This window comes from Otolemur garnettii, unplaced genomic scaffold, assembly GCF_000181295.1.
Source record: "Otolemur garnettii isolate 467f Iridium unplaced genomic scaffold, OtoGar3 scaffold00015, whole genome shotgun sequence".
NCBI lineage: Eukaryota > Metazoa > Chordata > Mammalia > Primates > Galagidae > Otolemur > Otolemur garnettii.
The window spans coordinates 26382531-26389211 of NW_003852410.1; the positions used below are offsets into that span (position 1 = coordinate 26382531).

Here is a 6681-nt window from a genome sequence, read left to right on the forward strand (position 1 = left end):
AGGTGCTTAATTAATGCTTGTTAATTTTTTTCCTTTTGCCTCCAAATTAAACAACTTATCATTATAAAGTTCCCAATTGCTTTTATGGCAAACTAAGGGAGTACAACTACAAAACTGTCACAAGCTGACCTTTGGGACTCTTCTAGCCCCTTCTACCATTGTTCTACTTCCACTTCAGGTTGTAGACTGATAAATCTACCTTGTCTGAGCTCTGGTGCTTGCAATCTACTGTTGCCTCTGCCTGGAACCCTTCTTCTCCCTTACAGTGAGGGAGAATCTACTCAGTCTGGCATTGACTCATATGGGGCATCACATTGATTTGTTTACTTGTCTCTATACTTACAGTATTCACTGTAGTACAACTCCTGGGACAGCATTTTATTCCCTGGTGAATCTCAGCCCCCAGCACAGTGGCTGGCACAGAGCAACCCTCAGTTTATGAAAAACTGAGCTGAATCAAAATTGCATGCTATTCTTCCCTAAGTTTTCTCTGTAGAAATACATTTTTTATTTTTTAGAAAATGATTTTAATGGGTTTTATGTTCTATAATGAGGAAATGCCTTTAAAGCTGCAGTGAAACCAGGACAGTGTGTTTGGAGGCATAATTTCTTGAAAGAGAGTGATGAAAAATCATAGCTTATCTCTGAGCCACCCTAGTGAGATCACAGCTTGGACACCGAGCTTAGTTTTATGCACCTTATGTTCTAGGTAACTGGAAGATGATTGCAAAAGATGGCAGTAAGAAGGATTAAGTGTGATTATTTATGAGGCATAGTTAAAAGGAGACAGCATGCATATGTTCACTAACTATAGGGAATAGACCGATCTGTCCATATCTGATGAACAAATCTACCCAAGGAACACATTCAACCCACAACAACAAAGGGATAAGATGAGAGAACAAAAAGGATGGGTGAAAAATTTAGAAAAATTTTAGCTTATCATAAGGAGGCTTTTACTGGCAACCAGAATTCTCCAGTAGCAGCAGAAAACCTTAAGGATAAAGAGTTGAGAAATTTGTGGAGAGTGGAACATTTGGGTATAGCTGAGTTTCCCAAGTCTATGCTTTGTATTACAAAAACAATGCATTGTTTTACCTTTTTCTAATGTAATATTTTCATATTAGATAGGATTTTTTCCCAAACAAATCCCCCCAAGCTTTGTGTCTAAAAGTATTATGACCTGTAACAAATGGCAGAGATGAATTATGCAGAGGGTTGAACTCTTCGACCTCTAAGGCCTTTCTAGTTTTGAAATTCTGTTTCCATGGTAAAAGATTTCCTTGTAGGTTCTGTGTTCCTGGAGAGGATGTTGTTGGGAGTGTTGGACTAAAGCAGAAGAACAGCATGTAACTACTAGGCTTTCCACATACAAAGATGTTCCCAAGATCTGTGATAAGGGAGGTTATTCTGAGGTTACTTGTGCCTCTTTAATTCATGCCTCAGTTGAGTTTTACAAGTGGTGCAACTTCCCCTGCTTGCTTGTTGTGGTCATAACATAGTCATTTGTTGACTGCATAACTATTGAATGCCTACTGTTGAATAAGCCAAAAACAAAGTTCTTGCCTCAAGGAGCTTACCTTTTGTTTGGAGCAGACAAATGATGGACAGAGGTCAAATAAATGGTGACGGTAATTTCAAGTATAGCTATTGCCAGGAAGAAATGGTATAATGGCATGACCCACATAGGTCTTTCACAAAATTGTCTTCTAGGTCTAAAGGTCACCCAGGACCAGGGATGGTGGCTCATGCCTGTAATTCTAGCACTCTGGGAGGCTAAGGTGGGTGGATTGCTTGAGCTCAGGAGTTCGAGAACAGCCTGAGCAAAAGCGAGATCCCGTCTCTACTAAAAATAGAAAAATCAGCCAGGTGTTGTGGTGTGCCTGTAGTTCCAGCTACTCAGGAAGCTGAGGCAAGAGGACTGCTCAAGCCCAAGAGTTTGAGGTTGCAGTAAGCTATGATGCTAGGGCACTCTACCCAGGGCACAGAGTGAGACTATCTATACATATATACATACACACACACATAAATAAATAAATAAATATGTGTCACCGATATCTTTATGCTACTCTCTCAAAATATCCAAGTGCTTTACTTGTGTTTCTTCAAGATCATGAAATGAAAAATACATTGTCTTCAGTAATATCACTTTACATTTTCTTTTCTCCTTTTCTTGATCTTCTTCCTCCTCATCCTATTGTACCCTAATCCTCCTGAAGCTTTTCCCTTAATTCCTCAAAGAGTTCCTATTCCCCAGTGTAACCGTGGCTTTTGATAGTTTGATTTGTATGTCTTAGGGAGGACTTAGAAAGTATAATCCATCTTTTTTTTTGACAGAGTCTCAGTCCTCAAACTCCTGGGCTCAAGCAGGCCTCTTGCCCCACCCTCTCAAGTAGCTGAGACTACAGGTGTCTGCCACAATGACTAATACTTTATTTTTAGTAGTGACCAGGTCTTAATCTTGCTCAGGCTGGTTTTGAATTTCTGAGCTCAACCAATCTTCCCACCTCAGTCTCCCAGAGTGCTAGGATTATAGGCAGGTGTGAGCCACCAGACCTGGCCAGTACAATCTATCTTAATTGTTCAAGATGAGTGATACTAGGTGGTAGGTGGATGGGGGTTGTTCTGTATGTATATATACAACTTCTGAATTATTCTTATTCTGCTAGTCTCAATGACATGAGAATGAATGAAAGGTGAATCATGAATCATGAATGAAAGGTGAATCAAAGCCACTCTAGCAGATACTATTGGTGCCCTGCCAGTACCCTCTATTCTCTTATGATTTCAGTGCATCCCAGCCTGACTCCTAATGTTAGCACCCGAATCTCTGGCTTTCTCTGGCCACTGTGGAAACTCTGTTCCCTTGTGCAGCATGGCAGACAAGCCAGGAATTTAATAGTCCCTGAAAGCAGCCTCCAATCATAGATTGTTGGGAATTGGTGTTCAAGTAATCCAGTTCTCTTGTCTCACAGGTGAGCTAACTCAATCTAATGCATGTATTCCATATTATGTCCTAGAGACCCTAGATGCCCCTAGTGATAACATGCTAGCTAGGGCACTTGTTTTGTTCTGTTTTCCCTTCCCTTACTCTCTTACTGATATTTCCTACAATTACCTCCTAAATAAACTACTTGCACTTGAATACCTGCCTCAGGATCTGCTTCTCGGAGAACTAAAACTAATGTGGTTGTTATTTCAGTCACATTGCAGATCAGATAGTGACATCCCACTGGTTGTCTCAGCATTTGGAGGTCCTGGGTCCAAGGCAAGTGCTATGTCTTAATGCTTTTTGTGAATATATGCATTGCTCAAGGTCATGGTTAACCTTCAGCCAGCAGTTGGCATCACCCACAGCTGAAGTAATACCTGTATGCTCATATTAGGCTGCCCTACAACGGTGTGATCATTAGATACCATTGTTTAGATACTGAGTACCTTTGTGACATTTGCTTTTTGACTGCTAAGTAGAAGATGTAATGATTACAGGCTGATGTTTTATCAGGAGGAGAGTCCAGTTTTTGAGCTTTGCAGTTTCATATGGTTCTGATTTTTGTCTATGTTTAGTCTGGCTGCTGACACATGTGCTGAAATCTCTCATGCCATTCAGCTTGAGAAAAGCTAGGACTGCTGAGCTAAGTCCATGCTCATAAAAGCTAGAGAGAACTGTTATAGGAAAGAACTCCAAATTGGCAGTGGATTAGGCTAGGAAGCCTGAACAAGGATTTTAATCCCTAGGCACAAAATTAGTCTATACACATATTGATCACATTCCTACTGTTTTAACTGTTTTCAATTTTACCTTATTATTCACAATTCTCTCATAATTTATGTGGCTATGGTGTCTGTGTGATGACCTGTAATCCAATGTCACATTCCCTGAGAGCTGAACTTTTAAGTATATCAGTATTTCACCCCAGGACACTTTGCAGGATACCTTGCTATTCTCTGCAGGGTTCAAACATCGCAAATGATGAGAGTTAAGACTTGGTGCAATCACTTACATGTAATGAATCAGGCCAAGGAAAAAGGAAAAAAGTGTGTGTGTGTGTGGGGGGAATAAAAAAGGAAATTGTTCTAGAGGAAATAGGGAAACATCTGAGTGTATGTCCACATGTAATTGCTCTGTTTCTCCCTTTTCAAATGTAAAAGATGACTGATAAATATCTCTTCTTCCTAGGACTTAGGCCAGGAAGGGAAGGGAAATAAAGGAAAGGGAGCAACTTGACGATGAGGTGAGATGTAGCTAAAAGCAGCAGCATGGTGTAGAGGCAAGGGTTTGAGCAGGGATTCTGGTTCCTGATTAGATGCTGCATAATCTTATGAAAATTCTTTAGCCATGCAATTTGTGATTGTGTTTATTGCAAAATTAAGTTTGCTTTTCATACTCCACTAGACATAGAGCATCTTGAAGTTAGGAACTGGGTCTAAATGGATGATTTCTCCAGCACCCACATAGCATTTGTCACAGACTATACGGAGACGATGATTTTGAATTAAAAGAAAGAGCAAGCACAAGGGACCAATGGTGGTTAGAGGTGGCTTGATTTGATCTGCATCAGAGAAAGGGAGAATAGAAAAGTAACTAGATTTCAGTCAATTATTAAAAAAAAAACAAAAACAAACCACAGTATATCACTACGTGCTAGCCACTCTTCTAAGCGGTAGAAATACTACAGTGACCAAAACCAAAAATTTACATCTGCATGGAGCTTGCATTCTATTGGACTAGTAAGAGGATAAAAAAGATAAGTAAATTTTATACAATGCTTGGCAATGATAAATTTGGTAAGGAGGAAAATAGCATAGAAAAGAAAGAAAGAAAAGGGGAAGAAGAAGTTGTGAAATTTTGTTAGGATGCCAGGGAGGGCTCAGTGAGGTTGGGAATTGGATCAAGTCGGGGACTGTGGAGTCCACATTCTGAGAGATACTTTAGAAAAGGAAGGCTTAAGGAATCAAGAAAGACCCAGAGTGGGGAAAAGAAGTGAAAAGAAATCAGCCAGTGGGGAGTCGTGAGGGGGTAAGTTAACGTGGAAAGAGTCATGTTTCTTTTTCCATTAGGAAAAGTCAAAGATTTATGCGATTCTCACCTCAGTCCCACCCCTCAATCAGAGTTACCGCCTCTGTGGCTCCCGATTGGCCTCGAGTAGGCCGTGCTCTGCGTCTATTGGTCTCCGCTCCTTTCCCCGGACGAGCGGCCATCTTGGGGCCCGCTACCCGGCGCGCGGAGTCTTCTGGGAATTGTAGTCCAAGCTCTTCTGCTCTGTCACGGGATCTATTTTGCTGTTCCCGGATCCCTCAGGAGGCCACGCCAGTGGGCATACGCCCAGGCGGCGCTCCTGCTCCTGGCTTCCTTGCCAACATCTTGGAGGGTAAAGGCAGAAGGTCAAGCCCAGGTGGAAAGTGTTTCTGGGCTTCCACCCCTGTCTGGCCATTCACCAAGTGGGGCCGGGACTGGGCGAGCGCCCTTCCGATAGACGTTCCCTCTCCCCGTCTCTCAAAGTTGGCCCTCAGCTCCCTAGTTCCTAAACACCGGTCGCCGCCCTAGCCCGTCCCTCCTCCACTGCATTTGGGGCCCCGCCGCAGGGGTCCAGGGACGCCCCAGCTCTCGCCCCTGCAGGGATGGCCGGCACTATGGATTTGGGGCGGACTGTCGGTTTCATAGAAAGCGGCAGGAATTTAACCCAGACCAGGTCTGCGTTAAACTCACAGCTCGGGGTTGCCCAAAGCCGGGCTGAACTTGCTCTCAGGATGAGAGCAGAGCAGGGCACAGAGGGCCGTGCTGGGGGGAGGGGGCGGAAAATGCTGCATTTGAGATTTAAAAAGCAAAGGAAAAATCACCGAATTCGTTGTGTTGGGAGGACTCACCAGTACACTGTTGGGAACTCCTTACACCTATTTTACGGTTTGCTGTTTTTAGCTTTAGATTCATAAGAGGGGATTTTAAAGGTATATCTTCATGTGTGGGGGGAAGGAGAGGCAGATTTCGAGCTGAATTTCGAGCTTCCTCGGTAGGTTCAAATTTTGCCTCTGCTGTTACCTTGCAACAGTGATTCACTGCGTTTATCTGAGAAAAAACAAAAACAAGCTTAAGGTTCCCAGATCACGTGACCCAAAGTTCCTGCCTGAAAACGAAATAGAAATTGTCATGTTTATGTTTCATTTGCAAACTTACTTATTCTGGGTCTCTCAGAACTGCGTTGGGACCAGTAGAACATAGCGCCAGGGGTTGTTTTAGAAAGGATCTGGGCCGGATAGCCAAGGACCGTCCTGCCTCCCACCTGTTCAGCTCTGCACACCTGAGCCCGCCTCCCTCGGCTCCATTTTGCCGCCGGCGCCCGGGCTGCAGAGGCTTCTGGGAGTTGTAGTCCCGCCCCCAGTTTCCCGGCGGGCTGGTCCTCCAGCCCGCGGGCCATTTGGCCTGGCGAGATAATCTCTTGGGAGGTGAAGTCTTACTTGCTGCCTTTCTATGGAGCCGCTCCTTGACTAGGAGCTACAACTGCCATGGGGCCTTGACAGGAGGCGGCCAGCCTCTGCGCCGACCTCCTAAGACCTGGGGCTAAAGAGAGATGTTTAATAGAGAAGTCTTGGGTGTGTGGTGTTTTGCTTTTGTTTTCCTTGTGGTTGTTGACTGCGTGTGTTCTTTCAAGAGTTAGACATGGTGTTGTTGTATACTGTGTT

The 6681-nt window shown here is 43.7% G+C and overlaps 1 long non-coding RNA gene across 1 annotated transcript; it reads right to left on the minus strand.

Moving 5' to 3' along the window:
* Window positions 1–2909: 2909 nt before the first annotated feature.
* LOC111723736 lies at window positions 2910–6368 on the minus strand. The gene is made up of 3 exons (XR_002772219.1): window positions 6176–6368; window positions 5869–6067; window positions 2910–5364 (listed from the first exon to the last, which is right to left on the minus strand). It is a non-coding gene; the product is annotated as an uncharacterized LOC111723736 (long non-coding RNA).
* Between the last annotated feature and the right edge of the window lie 313 nt (window positions 6369–6681).